The 18,898-nt window shown below is 40.2% G+C and overlaps 1 pseudogene; it reads right to left on the reverse strand.

The window, feature by feature from the left end:
- Positions 1-14,613: 14,613 nt before the first annotated feature.
- LOC123586569 lies at positions 14,614-16,252 on the reverse strand (annotated as a pseudogene).
- Between the last annotated feature and the right edge of the window lie 2,646 nt (positions 16,253-18,898).

Consider the following 18,898-nt stretch of genomic DNA (forward strand, 5'->3'; position numbering starts at 1 on the left):
ATCCTGGAATGCACTGAGACTAGGAGATTGAACAGTGGGAAGGTCAAAGCCTATAGTGTTCTGGAGATGGCTATACGATTTGGACTTTTACTACATATTGCACGAGAAGTGTTTTGAGCATAGGAATGGATAACCTGACTTTATGTTTTATGAAGATGACTCTGGCTGCTGAACTGAGAACAGACTAAAGGGAGGCAATGATGGAAACAGGGAGACATCTTAGGTATCACTTGTGGTTGCCCCATTGAGAGGTGAGAGTGGGTAGGACCAGGATGTTAGCAATGCAGTGGAGATAAGCAGTCAGATTCTGGATATATGTTGACATGGTGTTGACAGGATTGGCTTGCTGAATTGGCTATTCTTTGTGAGAGAAAGAAACAGTCAAGGACCACTTGAAGTTTGACCTAAAGACTGGAAAGATATGGAGTGACCTTGAATTAATGTGGGAAGACCATGGATGGAGTCGTTTGGGGAAGGAAGATCAGGGGTAGAGTTTTGGACATGTTCGGTGTAAGGCATCCTTTAAATAGCAACAGGAGTTGTCATATAGGCTGTTGGGTATCTCAGGATGGAGCTTGGGAGAGAAATCCAAGCTTGGATGTATAAATTGGGAGTTGTTGGAATGTAAGTGGTATTTAATGTCAGAAGGTCACAAGACTGGATGAGATCACCAAAGAGCCTGAGTGTAGACAAAGAAGTGAGGAGGACTAGATCATGGCTTTGAGAGAGCTCCCATGTTAAGAGGCCTGAGAGATAAAGACGCACAAGCACAGTAGATGAGGAGGAGCAACCAGTGAGATGGGAGGAAAGGCAGGAAAGTGTGGTGTCCTGGAAATTCCAAAGGAAATCACAGATATATAGTCACAGATGATATAGTGATCCAGTCTGTCAAACACTGCTATCTATTCAGTCAGGCATGGACTGAGAATTGACCATTGGATTTGTCAATGTGATGGTAATTTGGGACTCTTACAAGAGAAGTTTCAGTGTAGCAAAGGGGGAAAACCCTGCTCAGGTGGGCTTAGGAGATAATAGCAGAAGACGGATTGCAGACAATGAGGGCAGATGATTTTCTAGATAAATTTTTCTACAAAGCAGGGCATCAGTTGGCAAAGGAAGTGGTTTCAAGAGAAATTACCTGAAGATGGGAGAAATAAGAGCATTCTATAAGACACATTGAGGAAAAGCAAAAATAAACCAGGAAAGATTGCTGTCTTTAAGACTATAGTGGTTCATTAAGTAAAGATTAAGATCAGACTTAATCAATTAATGATTCAGAATTAATATCCAAAATAGAAAGAACTTGTGCAACTCAACACCAAAAAAATAATAATAATCTGATTTAAAAATGGATAGAAAGCCTGAATACACATTTTTTCCTAAGAAGATAAACAAATGGCCAACAGACACATGAAAAGATGCTCAACATCACTCATTATCAGGAAAATGCAAATCAAAACCACAGTGAAATATCCTACCTTACACCTGTCAGAATGGCTAGATTCAAAAAGACAAGAAATAACAAGTATTGGTAAAGATGTGGAGAAAAGGAAACCCTCATGCACTGATGGTGGGAATGTAAACTGGCACAGCCACTGTGGAAAACACTAGGTTCCTCAAAAAATTAAAAATAGAAATACCATATGATTTGATAATTCCACCACTAGGTATTTATCCAAAGGAAACAAAAACACTCATTCAAAAAGATATAGGCACCCCTATGTTTATGGCAGCATTATTTGCAATAGCCAAGATATGGAAGCAGCCCAAGAGTCCATTGATAGATGAATGGATAAAGATGTGGTATACATATATACAATGGAATATTGCTCAATCTTAAAAAGGCTGATTATCTTGCCATTTGTGACAACATGAACAGACCTAGAGGGTATTACACTAAGTGAAATAATTCAGACAGAGAAAGACAAATGCCATATAGTTTCGCTTCTAGGTGGACTCTAAAAAACAAAACAAATGAACAAACAAACAAAAACCTGACCCATAAATACAGAGAACAAACTGACGGCTGCCAGGGGCAGGGGTGGGAGACGGGCAAAACAGATGAAGGGGATTGAAAGATACAGGCCTCTCATTATGGAATGAATAAATCAAAAGGATAAAAGGTACAACACAGAGAATATGATTAGCAATACTGTAACCGTGTTGTAGAGTGAGAGATGGTAGGAACACACCTGGTGAGCAGGGCGTAATGTATAGGCTTGTGAATCACCATGTCATACACTTGAAACTAATGTACATTGTGTGTCAACTATACTTCAATTTTAAAATAAATGGCTGAGGATTCATAAGGAGGGCTTGAAGAAAGAACTGATCTTCGTACTGATTAGATCACATGGGACATGAACAAGATGGAGATACTATGGAGAGACTCACGGAGCCCATTCTACTGTCCTAACCACATAAACATGGAGACCTGGGAAATTCTCATCAGAATCTGCTGCCTAATGAGTTGTATATTCTCATTTCAGTTGGTAAAGATGCATTTCTGGCAACATCACTTATTATCTCTACGTTTTGGCTTCTTCAGCTATAAAATAGAGATAATAATAGGGCACACCTCATAGGCACACTGTATGTTCCTTTCTCATCTTTATAAAATCCTAAAATAAGAAATTTCTCTAATTTCTGTATGATGTATGTAGGACCAACACTCAAAGTAACTGCTGATTCATCACCTACTAATCAGTGCGGCCACCAGCTGTACTGCTGGAGCAGGATTCTGGGGTTCCCTGTGGTGTGAGGCATTACCCCTTTAGTGGATGAACTGTGCAGAGGTCACTGTATAGATGGAATCAGGGTGGGGGAACTTGTGGGGATCAACAGACATTTATAAACACGATGGGATATTTCACTGTTATAACAGCCTGGTGACTATAGTGTCCCCAGCTGAATATTACCCCAGTGGATTCTATCTGAGTCAGGGAAAAAAAATTCTGACTTCCGGAGTGGGAAAAATCAGGTAAATAGCACCCCTTACAGAAATGTGTGATAAGAGAGCTTATTTCTTTCTGGCTAGCCTAACTTTTCAGAGGCAGGGAAAGTTAGCAGAAGTAAAAACTTCAGGAGAATACAAAATTGCCTCCACATGGTGGCGGGGTTGGCGGGGGGCGGGGGGGTGGAGAGCGGTGCGCGCACGCACGCTGGTACGCACATATGGGGGCTGTGGTTCCTTGCCAGCCCTTTCTGCCTGCTCTCTTTCTTGCTCCTCTCTAGAACATTCTAAGGGATTGCTTCTGGTAATGCTGAGATCACGCTGTGTAAAAGTTTGTGCATTTACCTGTGCGTTGTTTCTATTCCAGCTTCCATCGGGTAAACATATGCATGAGGTCATCTGTCTTTCTCCTTTTTTTTTTTTTTTTTTTTTTTTTCTCTTGGCTTTTGGGCCTCAATGCACTAGTCATTCTTTAGAATTAGGTGATAATAAGAGCTGGGGTTGCATTGTGATGAGATTTTTAGTCTAGATCAAGTTGTTCTGCTTCTGCCTTTGCCTGATTTGGAACAGTATCTTGTACACTGTGTTGTTTAATTCTTTGAATTTTTGTTTTTTGTGGGGGAATCCATGGGCCTAGAGTGATTGACTGACGAGACATAATTAAGGCACTTCTAGTTTCTCTAATTAACACCATTAAAATTTCATTCTAACTGCTAACAAATAGAACAACCTTTAAAATATAAGAAGGTTGAAAAAAGGAAGACTTGGTCCTTTTAAAAAAGTGACAGAACTGTCAGGGGACATATTTAAAAAATGAGGAGTAAATCAAGGTGAAGAAAAAAATCACAGATACTTTAAGGAACACAGTAGAGATTTCTATAAGCTAACGCAATCAGTGGAGATTCTAGATGGATATAAAAGGCTAAAATAATCATATACAGGGAACATCTGAATATAAAGAAGGTAATAAAGTTAATAAAAGGAAGACAGAAATAGTCAACAACAACACAATGAACAACAAAGTGCACAACAGGTGTCCTAAAATTTTCAAGAAGAAGGGAAGATGAATGGTTAAATTAAGAGATAAAAAACACTGGTCAATAAGGCATTTGCAAAGAAACGATGGAGAACACACTCGTTATTAACTAAACTATTAGTGCACACAATGTGGATGATTGAAAGTTACAAATATGTATTATAATCACTTTGTCCTTTTCCACTTTAAAGGTTTAGAAGTCGATATTTATAATACTAAATGCTTTCAGAGTTTGGCAATCTCCTAATCTAGAGTGTCTACAAAAACACATAATACCAGAGGGGCACCTGGATGGCTCAGTCAGTTGAGCCTCCAACTGCGGCTCAGGTCATGATCTCACAGTTGGTGGGTTCAAGCCCCTCATTGGGCTCTGTGCTGACAGCTCAGAGCCTGGAGCCTGCTTCTAATTCTGTGTCTCCCTCTCTCTCTGCCCCTCCCCTGCTCGCGCTCTGTCTCCTGTTTAAAAAAATGGTTCTTAAATGTGTAATACCAGTTATCTCAGATGATGTTCCCTGGAGACCAGACATGGAGATACTGAGAATGTGCGTGCAGGGAGTTTAGTGGGGGTGCTCTTGGGACTGACACCATTGAGGGAGTGAGGGAAGCAGATGTGGGCAAAGGAAGAAGTGGAACTGTGATATAGTTTCCACAGAGGCCTCCACTGGAGCTGAAGAAGTGTGGAATCTGCGTGGCCCTGTAGAGTTGTCCAGATTCAGGGCAGGAGCAAAGCGAGGAGTCTGACTTTCTCTCCATATCTGCCAGTCACTGCATGCGGCTTGTCCTCGAGAATGGTGCATACACTTGGATGAGGCAGTGTTTCTGGCCCAGGGAGGGTCTCAGCTGCCATTGGTCAACACCAGCTCCCCCGCAGCTCATAGAATGGGTACCCTGAGCTTGAAGGGGGGATCTGGGCGGCACAGCACAGTACTCACCGTGTCAGTTTTTATGAAATTCTCTTGGGGAGGAGAATACTTCTTGATATTATCCTTCTCTCCTAAAGAATAGTATCTGTTAACATTAGGCAGCCAGGCAGATTATATTGAAGGAGATCTTGTTATGACTGTCTGAATAATGTATAAAGGAAGAAAATAAGATTAAAAAAATCGAATTACTGCTGTCCTAGGGCATATTCTCCTAATAGATACATTTCTGGACATTCAGTAATCTGTGTTTATTCTCTTATACCATTTACTACAACATCTGACCCAGTGACCTGAAAGATTGAATACAGTGACTAAATATGCCTAATTTTCACCAGGCAATGGCTGAAGCTTTATCATTGCCATGCTAATGTTATGCTATGCTAATGTTGGTTTTACTTGTGACTTTCAGCTTTATCAATTAAAACAGAGGTGATGTATGGCCCCTATGAATGTCATTATTCCATAGCTGTGAAAATAAGAAAGTCATATTCTGGAACATTTGGAATATATTTACCTGTTCGTGATGAAAATTGGGCTGAAGAGAAATAAATTATTAGAGCTGAGAAGAAATTAAAACAGCTGCTTAACTCAAATCTTCCATATCTCACACTGGTTTTCTTCCCTTAGTAAAGCAGGAGAAAATCCACCAGAGGATTTTGGTCCCATATAACTAGACTTCTGTTGAGTATTAACGCTGGGATCTGTCTCTCTCTTTCTGGAGATTTTCTTCCCTTGCCTTTCAAGACATTAGTTTCTTCCTGATTATTACAGCATACCACTCCATTCTGGCGGCTCTTCTCAGCTCTGTGAGGTCCTCTTTCTTTCTCCACTATTTACACGTAGATGTTTTCCCAGTTTCCTTGTCACTTTTCTTCATTCACCGAATACTGGCCCACATTGATGTGATCTATTGTTCGGCTTCAAATCTCCTGCAATTATGGCGATATTTAAATACCTTTCTCCAAAGTTCCAGACCAGTAAATCCAATGACCTGCTAGACAACTTCATTGCATGTTCCACAGACATCTTGACTCAATGCATATAAAATAACATACCAACTAATAACAATCCTCCGGTATTCTCTACCTTGGTCAATATCTTCATCACTCATTGCCCTAGTAAGAAAATAAAATTATTTTTGACCCCATCACTCCTTCCCCAAAGCTGGTACCCAATCCATCTTCAACTACTGTTAATTCTGGCTTATTATCTCTTGAAACAATCTTTTTATCTGCACTGCTATTGTGTTAGCCTTTTTTAAATTTTTCCCTTGTATTTCTGCACCAACTATTTCTTTTTTCCATTGCAACTTTGCCTCCTTTCAATCATTTTTATAATGATGAAAAAGATCTAACTCTCCTAACAATTGTTGTGAGAGTTTCTTCTGAGAAAGAAATACTCTTTATGAGAATATGCCTTGCCATGGGGTCAGCTGAATCACCCCAAGACAGAGATGTCTGCAGGATTCAGACAACAAAACAGAGGGCACACTGGTCAAATAGAGGGAAAGTCATTCCTAGTTCCTGGAATATTCCAAAAAGAAGTGTGGAAATCACAGTGGTCCAATAATGAAAAGCAGAGATGCATGCTCAAGGCAACCCGGTAAAGCTCCAGGGCAGTGGAAATCTAAGGGTGTTTTGACAATAAGGCCTCTTTCTCCCATCAATTTTGCATCACTGACATGTAAACCTTTCTGTGTCTTCCCTAAGAAATCTTCAGGGCAGTGTTCAAAACCAAACCAAACCCTCAAAACTAAAAAACAATAGCAACAAAAATCCCAAAGACTGTGTAAATGAAGTGAAACTGTTGTTTTATTGTGTGTTTGAAACCGAGGGAGAGAACTGGATGTCCAATTAGGATTGATGTTGAAAGAGAAGAGAGGCCTGAGGGACTGGGGAGGCCAAACAGGAACTCCCTGGGAAACAGCAGAGGTCTCTGAGAGAACCGGAGATTTGGGGTGACCCAAAGGCATTTCCATTGTGTCACTAGTCAGGGTCAATGCTGCTGACATCTGGGTTAAACACAGGTCACTGTGGTCAGAGCATTATGCTTTCTTTTTTTTTTTTTAATGTTTATTTTATTTTTGAGAGAGAAGGAGAGTGTGCGCGCACAGAAGTGGGGAAGGGGCAGAGAGAGAGGGGGAGATGCAGAATCTCAAGCAGTCTCCAGGCTCTGAGCCGTCAGCACAAAGCTCAATGCAGGGCTTGAACCCATGAACCGCGAGATCATGACCTGAGCTGAGGTCGGATGCTTAACCAACTGAGCCACCCAGACACCTCCCGTTATGCTTTCTAAAACACAAATACATCTTTTCCAAAATTCTATGACTCTGTAGCTTCCAGATAGAACCTAAATTTCTTACTAGGGAACACATGATCTTCAACCTGCACCATCATCTCCTGTCATTTCCTCCTCAGCTTCTAAACTCTAGTTAGGTACAACTGGTGAACATGTTCTCTGTGCATTGATGTTCACCTTCTCTTCTATGTATAGCTAAGCTCATATTTTGATAAATTTAAACATATTTCCCTATCCTTCCCCTCTTCTTTTACCCTTCCTCCTTGTTTCATTCATTCGGCATGTGAATCATCTGCTTCTGCCTATTTGTCAAGGTGGGAGTTAGAGAAAGGGTATTTTCATTTCTTTGAATGCATACGTACCAAAATATTTGAATAGACATGTAGCAAAACAGGTAATGGTGACATCAGATGGAGAAAATAACATCCATTGGAAACGTTTTGTAGGAAACCTCGTATTTAGAAGAAACTTAGTAGGTATACTCATATAATTAGAGATGGTAGCTAAGAAGTCAAAAGCTAGTTATGTATATGTAAAAAGACAATTACAGTGGCTCTCTCTCTCCCAGGCTGTACAAAGACTAGGTCATATGAGTACCCAGCCCCAAGGGGGCCATCTGTAAGAGCTCTCACTGGAACCAAAAAAGCTTCTGCCTTGTTTTTGGACTCCTCAGCCTCCAGAACTGTTAAGTAATAAATGCCTGTTGCTAAAGCAAAAAATAAAAAACAAAAAACGATAACTACAATGCAACATGGAAAATGTGATGGAAAGCGCCTGCAGAAAGTCCTAAAGGATTAGGTAAAAAGGGCACCTGATCCAGTTTCATGGACCAGCAAACTCCATTGTTTCGGAACCTTAGGTGCCCAGATCTACAGGACAACTGGAAGCTATTTTCGGTATTTCAGCATAAAAAGCCAGGAGAAATGACTCATTTACTATGGCGAAAGTTGCGCATGCTAATTAAGAGGTCAACTTTTCTTTGCTTTAGCCTGGAATTATAATTACCACACTGGGGATATATTAGTTATCCCAAGCTCGTTAGAGGCTTTGATGGGCAGTTATATCTTTGATGAGTAAAAAACTCAGCAAATAAACTGATTTACTTAATAAATGAAGTTTGGTAGATAAAGATCTTTCAAAACAAGGGTCTCATTGTAACTATAAGGAAAGAGGTCCTTATAAAATTTTATGTCAACTATATTTCAGTTAAAGAAGAGAGAAAAGAGCTCCTTGTTGGTAAACAAACTGGAAAAAAATGCACTTACACCACCATTTTTGTACCTTGGAAGCCAGAAAAATGGCATTTGTTGATGTAACAGTAGTTTGTACATATCAGCTGGACTTCGCCTCTCCCAGAGTGGGTTTGGTTCTTCTTTTACATTTGGATCCCTCCTGAGCAGTGACACAAAGCTGCCCAAGCAAATCCTCCACTGACCTAAATGTCCACTGACTCACTTCAAACCCACACTCTAACCCTGTTTCCATCCCTCTGAGCAGCAGTGTGGAGCTGGGGGTGGGGCCCTGTCCTATTACCAGGCATTTTGCAGTTGATTAACTTGACCCTGTGTTCACCCTGTAGGAAACTATAAAAAGAAGAGACTTAACTGCTTGGTTTAACATGCTTGAGAGTCACCTCTCTTGAGATAGACAAGAGTCAACGGTCCCCGGGTGGGTGACTGTATCTTCAGCACCTGAGCCAGGAGTTATGGCTGCGCTAACACTGACACTCACTCGTGTGCACCACAGGACACTTTTCTACCCCTGCCCCCATCCTCCACAGCTATCAAAATGGAGATTTCAGTGATGAATATAGGAATGGGGAGAAGAAGGATTTGAGGAATCACTAAGTGTTTTTAGGGTAGCGTTGAAGACTCTGTTTCTACTTACTCCCTATGTTACTGGAGTAATTCATCTCTCCTAGGCTTCACTTTCTTCTATGAAGCGGGGATTCTAATATCTATGTTGCTCGGTTATTTTAAATCAATGTAGGTAGAGTCCCTTATAGATAGTTGGACTTCTTCTTAACGTTCTATCATGTGCGTCTACCCTCACCAAGCTCACTTGCCATGTTATCCCCCTTTATTAAGTCCGACCCTCCCCTCTCTTGGCTGCATTCTATCCCTAGTTCTTTTCCTCCTGCACAAATTCTGTCCATTTCTCTAAAGACAGTGCCTATTTCTTAGACTTCTATTTTAACTGCTGTGATAAGGTAGAATTTCAAACTGATACTTCTCTTTTCCCAGTTCTCTGATTTAGCAAAACCTATCTGTTTCATTACCCTCCTGTTGAGTTCTATTTGCCTCTCTATAGATCACAGGTGCAACTTCCATTTGTGACAATGGGAGTGTTCTTCCTGGGGAAATCAATTCAAAGGAACCCTGGCTGGGGAAGAAAAGAGTCTCAGAGAAAAATAACAACAGCAGAGACATTTGCTTTTTAAGGATTTTCTAGGCCTTTTGATGTTTCCTTGGGAGCTATTTTGGGTGGAGGTGCCCTCAGAGGGGACCAAAGTGGGAAATGATGGGGATCTTGTGTTTTTAAGACATTTAGAACTAGTTTGCTATGATTTTCATCTAATAATACATTTCCAGGCATGCAGTAAAATGTTTTAAAGTGGTTTCGCATCTTATTTGATTGTCCCAGCAGCCCTTTCCAAGAGCCGTGAAATTCTGGGGCTGAGAGGTAGCTTGAGGTCATTTAGGTAAATGTGTTCCTCTTACAGCAAAGGAAGCCCATTCTAGAGACATTAAGTAATGAATATCTAGGACAAGAACCATTGCTGACAGCTCTAGGGCCGTGTCCTTTATTGGAAAACCTGCTTCTATCTTCCTCAAGCTGATCATCAAAGTCTCACATCCCTCCTCCCTCCCACTTCCCATTATGGAAGAGCACACTCTGGGTTCTAGGTTGGTTCTAGATTTTTTGCTGGAAGTGGAACCAAAGGCTTTACATTTCTTCTACTAAAAAAAGGTTTTGATTAAGTATTCTTGCTCCAGAACGTGTTCAGTGCTTTGCATTTTATTTTATTTTATTTAAAGTTTATTTATTTTTGAGACAGAGAGAGACAGAGCATGAACGGGGGAGGGGCAGAGAGAGAGGGAGACACAGAGTCGGAAGCAGGCTCCAGGCTCTGAGCCATCAGCCCAGATCCCAACGCGGGGCTTGAACTCACGGACCACGAGATCATGACTTGAGCTGAAGTCGGACGCTTAACCGACTGAGCCATCCAGGCGCCCCAGTGCTTTGCATTTTAACCATGTGCCAGTGATACCTTACCTAACCCAGCTATAATTTGGTTCCCTCATTTGACTCCTGGAGAGAGAAAGTCATTTACTGTTAGGGAAATAGAAGGAAGGTAGGTTTGGTAATCTGCCACTCATTCTAATTCCCAAAGGAGTTTCTAATCAAGATACTTACTTGATTAGGAAAGTACCCAAAATGGGAACTAAGGAGCCACTTTATAAATATCTGGAAGAGTTCCCAGTAACCTACATCCTGGATGCCGGTAAAATCTCAGATGAAAATGTGACATGGTCCAGGGAGCGTACGTGAGGCCTTTTATTCCTTGGCTTTTCAATGAATTAGCAGGACTAGCCACCCTGTCTTGTCATGGAGGAGGTGAAAGAGAAAAAAATGGCTGGTGATCTGACTCAGGAGACAGACTTTGTCCAGGTCACTTTACCACAAGAAGTCTCATAGGGGTCCCATGGTAACTTTAAGGAAGTGTAATCTTATCTACTGTAAACAAAGCCCTGTGCCTCTGGTTCTGAACTCAGACCAGCAACTCCTCCAGCACAGGAGAGAGGTTGGTTAGACCAGGGTGGGGTTAGGAGGGGAGCAGTGGGGCAAAGTAGCTCCCCACCCACCAGCAAGTCTGACCTCAGCAGTTGTGAGACTTGAAAGCGTTAATGCTAGCCAACTCCTTAAGACATAAGAAAGGCCCACCACGGTTTAGTTACTATCATTTCTGGGCGCTCCTTATCCTCTAGGGGAATGTGAGAACACCACAATTACTCCCAGCGCGCAGGAAATGCAAACATGTGAACTACACTAGGGAAGTGAGCCCACAGATAAGATGAAATCTTTATACTTACTATTAGCGGAGGATTCTAGTTTTGGTGAGCAGTGATAAATGAAGCTGCAAGGATCTTTTCATTTTTACAGATTGATGTAATGAGAAGTTATCTACCATTTTCTACAGTTTTAGCAGGTTTTTGTTCAGTTAGAGACTACATGTTTACCCCAGAAATCCTTTTAAAGGGCTTATCTCCTGTTCTTCTTGATGTTTTTGCACTAAAATATTTATTTTGTATGTCTCTGAATCATTCTAAGTTGATAGAAAACTCTCCCTCCTATTAATACCCCTGAAGAGTCTCTTCTAATAATGCCTTCTCCTATTAATATCCTCTCTAAGCTATTACTATCCCCTGGCTTTAGGGTATACAAGTGCTCTATTAAGTTCTGGACATTTATTAAAAATTCAGGGGTTCATGACTCCAAATGTGTTCTAGATCTTGCCATAAAACATCATAAAAAGGAATCTAAAAGCACATACACGGAGCCAGGCAGCTGGAGTTCACTCCAAGCTCTACTATTTACTTGCTCTGGGGCCCAGGGCAAGTTACAAAGTCTCTGTTTGTGTTAGTTTCCACATCTGCAAAATGGAGGTAATAATAGCACAGTCTAATAGGATTAAAAGAGTTAATTAATATAAGCATGCCTAATGCTTATAGCAAACATTACCATTACTCTTATTTCATAACTAAAAATAATACTAAGATCCCTTTCTCTGATTCCTTATAAGAACCATGTAATTTATGAAATATACTGTGACCTTACTTCCTTCCTTGCCTTTTAGCAACATCCACTCTGGGTTTTTGGTTACTTTATTGATGAAAGGTTGCCACTAAGTACAAGGAAATAGCAAGCAGTTTGGGAAACAAACAGTATAAATAAAAAAGAAAAAGGGGCACCTGGGTGGCTCAGTTGGTTAAGCATCCAACTCCAGCTCAGGTCATGATCTCGCCAGTTTGTGGGTTCAAGGTCTGCGTTAGGCTCTGTGCTGACAGCTAGAGCCTGAAGCCTGCTTCAGCTTCTGTGTTGCCCTCTCTCTCTGCCCCTCCCATGCTCATGCTCTGTCTCTCTCTGTCTCTCAGTAATAAATAAATGTTAAAAAAAATTTTTTTTAAAGAATAAGAAAAAGAATATAGTGGCAAAGTCAAGGAAAGCCTGAGACCTGAAACATATTACATGTCTGTCCTAGCGTGTTCCATGTATGCAGGGTAACAGAGGAGGCTGACATGACAGACTAAACTCTGAGACTAGGAAAATCCTGAGATGTTTAGACATCTGTGTCCAATTGGACTGTACTTAAATCATCCACATCGAATCCAATCTATGTCCATTTTCAGAGCAATAATCTGTCTATTCTTGTGGTGTATAAGTTTTACCAACCTCTAGTGAGTTTCCGTGTAATGTTCCCTTAAGTGCTTCTTGTTAGTTTTATCCCACTAGCACCTTGAGTGGTCGTCTATGAAAAGATAGAGGTCCTGGTCAGCACCAACCACACATTTTTTAAAATATATATTTCACTTATCTCTTGACTAAAAGCCTTTACTCTGACACAATCTTAGTTTTAAACTAATACTGCCGTTAGCCCTCAAGAGGTTATTAAGTTTAGTTTGGATCCCAATCTGGCAAGAAATGGGAAAATTGAATGCTGAAAACATTGGCAATGTAAAATGTCACTAATCAGGGGCCATTTACATAATTATCTAGAGCCAGGCCTGGCAGTTGAGTAGTTGGTCTTGGGAGTCAAATGTATGAGTTTCAAACCCACCAGCTAAGTGAGGCTGAATAATTTTTTGTGGCTCTGTTTTCTCTTATCTCAATAGTGATGAGACCACCTACTGGGGTAAGAAGGAGCGGTCCTAGTACAGTGTTTGGCACAAAGGGAGCTCCGCTCACCAGCAGGCATGCTGAACCAGACTCTATCCCGCTCCTGCCGAGTCCACCATCAGTGGCTTCCCATTGGTCTTGGAATTACATCCAAATGCCTACTATGGCCCACATGTCCATGTGATCTGCCTCCTGCCCACCCCTCACTCTCATCCTGCCCCTCTGTGCTTCATGGATGACTTTCTATTGATCAAACAGCCACGTTCTTTCCTGCCTTAGGAATTTGGCATGTTCCGTACTTGGAAAGCCTTTACCCATGCTCTTTAAACAACAGGCTCTTTCTCATCTTCAGGTGTAAGTTCAACTATCTCCTCTGGGAAGCCTTCCTTGACTTCTCTGCTGAAGATGGTTCCCCTGTTCCATCACCCATGTTACTTCTCATGTCTCCTGTGTGTTTCCTTCTGTGCATGCGTTACAATCTGTTATCCATATTAATTGTTTGTCATTTCTTCTACTTGCTTCTTGTTGTCCTCCAGCTTCTAAGGAGGTAATCCATAAAGCCAGGGATCTTGTCTTCTTTATTCACTGCTGTATGTGCAGCACTAAGAAGTGTCTGAAACATAAAAGGGGCTCAATAAATAATCTTAAATTAATATTTTTTGAATATTCTATATTCAAAAGTAAATCATCAATTGCTAAATATTACATTATAATTTCTTACATTAAAATGTCATCCTTCATAATAATGTTATATTACTATCCAAATAATGGTTAGGGGCGCCTGGGTGGCTCACTCGGTTGAGCGTCTGACTTCGGTTCAGGTCATGATCTCACAGCTCATGAGAGTTCGAGCCCCGCATCGGGCTCTGTGCTGACAGCTCAGAGCCTGGAGTCTGCCTCAGATTCTGTGTGTGTGTGTGTCTCTCTCTCTGCCCCTAACCCACTCACATTCTGTCTCTGTCTCTCTCAAAAATAAAGAAACATTTTTAAAAATGTAAATAACAGTTAAAAATTAATAACATACTTTTAAGCTGTTATAACAACTAACAGTTAAACTTATTTTCAGGGCTTATGAAGGAAACTTATTTCCCAGGGTTAAGAAGGAAAGCCAAAAATGCCAACACTTGGCTGGGTAAACCAGTTGAACCAGTCATTGTTGCAGTGAAATCAGAGGGTTGTTAACTAGTGGATTGGGTGAGGGAAACAGGATACTTGGGAATATTACACTTAGAATGTTGGGGTACTGAGAGAGGCAAATAGATTTTCATTCGTTTTTCTTCTCAGGGATTAGGTTGTTTTAGCGTTATTGCAGATTTAGATTCTGGATTTCATGGATATGAATGGTTCGACATTTTTTGGTTGAAATATAATGAGCAGTGTTATAATTATTGATATAATAGTGATAAATCAGGTTGATGTATCTAGTTGTGGCATGTCATGAAGAGGAGGCTTAGACTCCCCATCTTTAACTTAAAAGGTTAATGCTTATTTAGCTTCTTAATGATTTTACCGTATAGATGCTGGTCATTTTTCGAAATATGGTAGTGGAACCAATTCAAGGACAACAGGTATAAAACTGTGGTTTGAGCCACAGATTTCTGAGCATTGGCCGTAATATAACCCAGGCCGTGTGCCCATTAGGGTTGTTTGGTTTAGTCTGCCTGGGATGGCATCAGTTTTTAGGCCTAGGGATGGAACAGCCCATGAATTCTGGACATCTTCCGATGAGATTAGTATGCGGACAGTCATTTCTACTGGCGGTGCTACTCAATTATCGACTTCCAGTAGTCGGAGTTCTCCGGGTTTTAATTCTTGAATGGGAATTATGTAAGGAGTCAAAGTTTAAGTCTTCATAATCAGTATATTCATAGTTTCAGTATCACTGATGTCCTATAGTTTTCACAGTTAGGGAAGTGTTGTTCATCTCATCTATCATATATAGGATTTGTAGACAAGGTAGGGCAATAAGAATTAAAATGATGGCTGGCAGAATAGTTCAGATAGTTTCTACTTCTTGAGCATCTATTGTGCTTGTATGTGTAAGCCTAGTTGTCAGTATTAGTGAAATAGAGAACTAAGGAGCTGATTAGGAATGCAGTTATTAATGTATGGTCACGAAAGTGAGGAAGTTCTTCTATAATAGGGGATGTAGCATGTTGAAAACCTAGTTGATATGCCATAGAGATACAAAGGATTTAAACCTATAATTTAACTTTGACCAAGTTATGTAATTTTTTTACTAATACCTCTTTATTGAGAAAGACATAGTGGTTATGGTATTGGCTTGGAACCAGCTTAAAAGGGTTCGATTCCTTCCTTTCTTATTTTAAGGGCACATAAGGTTGGCTCCTCAAATGTGTGATATGGAGGAGGACATCCATGAAATCTTTCGAGATTAGTTGTAGTTAATTCTACTATTGCTACTTCTTGTTTAGATGCGAAGGCTTCTCAGACTATGAAGATTATTAACATTATTGCTGTTAATGAGCTGAAAAAGAACCTATTGAGGACATTGCATTTCAAGTTGTGTATGCATCTGGGTAATCGGAATAATGTCGAGGTATTCCAGACAATCCTAGGAAATGTTGAGGGAAAATGTTGAGGAAATGTTGAGGGACACCTACGAACAAAATCGTGAGGTGGATTTTTGCCCAGGTGTTGCCGAGGGTATACCCTGAAAACAGGGGGAATCAGTGAACAACACCTCCTATAATAGCGAATACTGCTCCTATTGACAATACATAGTGGAAGTGGGCTACTACATAATATGTATCGTGAAGAACAATATCTAACGAGGAGTTTGCTAGTACAATGCCCATTAGGCCCCCTACGGCAAATAGGAAAATAAAGCCCAGGGCTCATAAGACAGCAGGAGACCATTTAATATTTCCTCCGTGAAGGGTAGCGAGTCAGCTGAATACTTTTTACTCCAGTAGGAATAGCAATAATTATAGTGGCTGATGTGAAGTATGCTCATCTGTCAACGTCCATTCCTACGGTGAACATGTGGTGAGCTCATACAATGAAACCTAAGAAGCCAATAGATATTATTGCTTAAACTATTCTGATGTAGCCAAAGAGCTCTTTCTTACCTGAGTAGTTGGTGACAATATGTGAGATCATTCCGAATCCCGGTATACCAAGTTAGACTGAAATAATTGTCATTCCCGAAGCATATGAGTAAATCTAGTCAGGTGAATTGCAAACTGATATTTATAACAATATCCAGAACAATGTAATGCCACAATATTTCTAATAACATCTGGAACCAGGTAATGCTGATATATGGGCATGCATAAATAGAACCATTAGATAAATGTTTGAGAGGCTGATTTCATGCCTATTTTTAGCAAGTGTATATGAAGAAGCAAGTAAATTTTTATATTGTACTTAAGGTTTAACTTGATGACTAAATGTCAGATTAAAAAAAACTTTTAATATTTATTTATTTGGAGAGAGAGAGAGACAGAGAGACAGAGTGTTAGTGGGGGAGGGACAGAGAAAGAAGGAGACGCAGAATCCTAAGCAGGCTCCAGGCTTTGAGCTGTCAGCGCAGAGCCTGATGCGGGGCTTGAACTCATGAGCTGTGAAATCATGACTTGAGCCAAAGTCGGGCATTCAACCGACTGAGCCACCCAGGCTCCTCGCAGATAGTTTTTTAAGATATACAGAGGCAAGAGAAGGACATAAAGCCTTAGATTCAAAAGAGCAGTGATTTATTTCTGGTATCGTTTTTCCCAAGATGCACGGGCCAAGGTAAATGACTTCATCTCTTAAAGTCCGAGTTTTCTCATCTAGGATGAATATCATAGAATTATTATAAGAATTAAATCAGACAATGGATAGGAATTTTCTTGGTCCATAGTAGTTTTCTTCTAATGAGGTGATAAAGGAAAAATGATGTATTTGACTCTTTAATATACATTTCTTATTAATAATTTTTCTTCTTTCATTGTAACATTTCACATGTCATTTTCTATTTGACTACAAAATAGCCCTTGGCCAAGAAACCAAAAGCAAAGCAAAGCTCAAATGTCATATGAAAACAAAAATAATTCAGTAGTTTTTATTACACCAACAATTGTTACCTGTGAAAACTGAACAAAGTTCATTTAACTTAAGAACTGATACAATTCTTCCAACAACAAACCTATTAATAAATATTAGTGCTATAGAGATTTTCTAGTAAAAGAGAATAGAGTAAGCTCTCAGGCTCTCATTCATGCAGTGATTTCAGTGTGTTTTTTAAAATTTGTTTAATGTTAATTTATTTTTGAGAGAGAGAGAGACAGAGCGTGATCTGAGGAGGGGCAGAGAGAGAGGGAGACACAGAATCTGAAGCAGCACAGAGCCCGATGTGGGGCTCAAACCCATGAACCATGAGATTGTGACCTGAGCCAAAGTCTCAAAGTCAGATGCTTAACTGACTGAGCCACCCTGGCACCCTTCAGTGTTGTTTTAAAAACCAAATGCTTTGAATGCTGGGTATTTCTCTATAGACTTAACCTTTTTCCACCCTTCAGCCTACCTCAGTGATTCTCTCTCTCTTTCTCTCTCTCTCTCTCTTTTATTTTTAAATGTTTATTTATTTTGAGAGAGAAATAGAGGAAGAACATGCACGCATGAGCCCACGGGGGACTCGATCCCACCGACCATGAGATCATGACCTGAGCCAAAATCAAGGGTCAAGCACTTAACTGTCTAGGCCACCCAGGGGCCCCACTGATTCTCTCTTTTAATGTGCATAAAATTACTGTGCAGAATTCTATATATAAACCATGTATACTGTGCTTTGGGTAAATTTAAGGGATTTTTCAAAGGTAGTTTTAATTATATACAATTATGACTTTACCTGCTGAGAAGCAAGAATTAACTTGCCCAACACTGATCCTTTACAGGCTGGTTTCACAGTAAAAAAAAAAAAAAAAAAAGATTTTCCTTGAAGCTCCCTTCAAACTAGCTTTGTATCAGTGCTTAAGATAATCAGTCCTAGTCAACTGCAAGTTTGGACACCAGCTTTCTCTTTCCAGACCCTCATGGCCAGGAGAGACTGGAGTTACCCTCAACAGTGAATGCTTAAGATGGCAAGATAGGGTGGGAGCCAAGGTTCTGTCAACTAATATTGTTATTGTATCTTGGCCCTTGAACAACGAGAGGAGGAGCCATGATTCCCTAATCATGCAATATAAAGCCATCGAGCCCAAGGGTTGGAGTCTCTTTCTTAGAATCTGCAATCCAGGCCTGCTAGACTTCTATGCACAGCCCTAGCAGGTCTGGTATATGGAATGATAGGCTATTTGCATTGATTTCCATGACACCCATTGACTTAGGGTCTCCTTCTTCCTTTATAAGATACTACTCTACTGTACTAACTTCTTACCACCTGTTCACCCCCTTCCCACTAAAATAATAGATGGAACAGTAAGTATAAACAAATTGTAAGCATTTACAAACTTTACTTTTTAAATCTTGGAGACAAAAATTTCTCCAATTCTTTATCTCTTTGCCAACAGAATTAGAAAGTAGTTAAGGAATATTTGAGACTAAAACCCTAAACCTCAGTTTTTCAGCCTCCGGTACTCTTCTGCCTATATTGCTATGCTACTGAAATCCAGCTCTGGCACGTGATTAGATTCTATTGGATCAGAGCAGCAGTAACAACAGTAACAACAATAATGTAGACATCATTTTCAAAAGTGCTTTTGACGAGAGCTTCAAAATATTATCTTATTTAATTTTCATGAGTACCCTCCAAAGAAGCTATTATATTTGTGTTTTACAAGTGAGTGA

The sequence above is a fragment of the Leopardus geoffroyi genome, chromosome C3 (assembly GCF_018350155.1).
Source record: "Leopardus geoffroyi isolate Oge1 chromosome C3, O.geoffroyi_Oge1_pat1.0, whole genome shotgun sequence".
Taxonomy (NCBI): Eukaryota; Metazoa; Chordata; class Mammalia; order Carnivora; family Felidae; genus Leopardus; species Leopardus geoffroyi.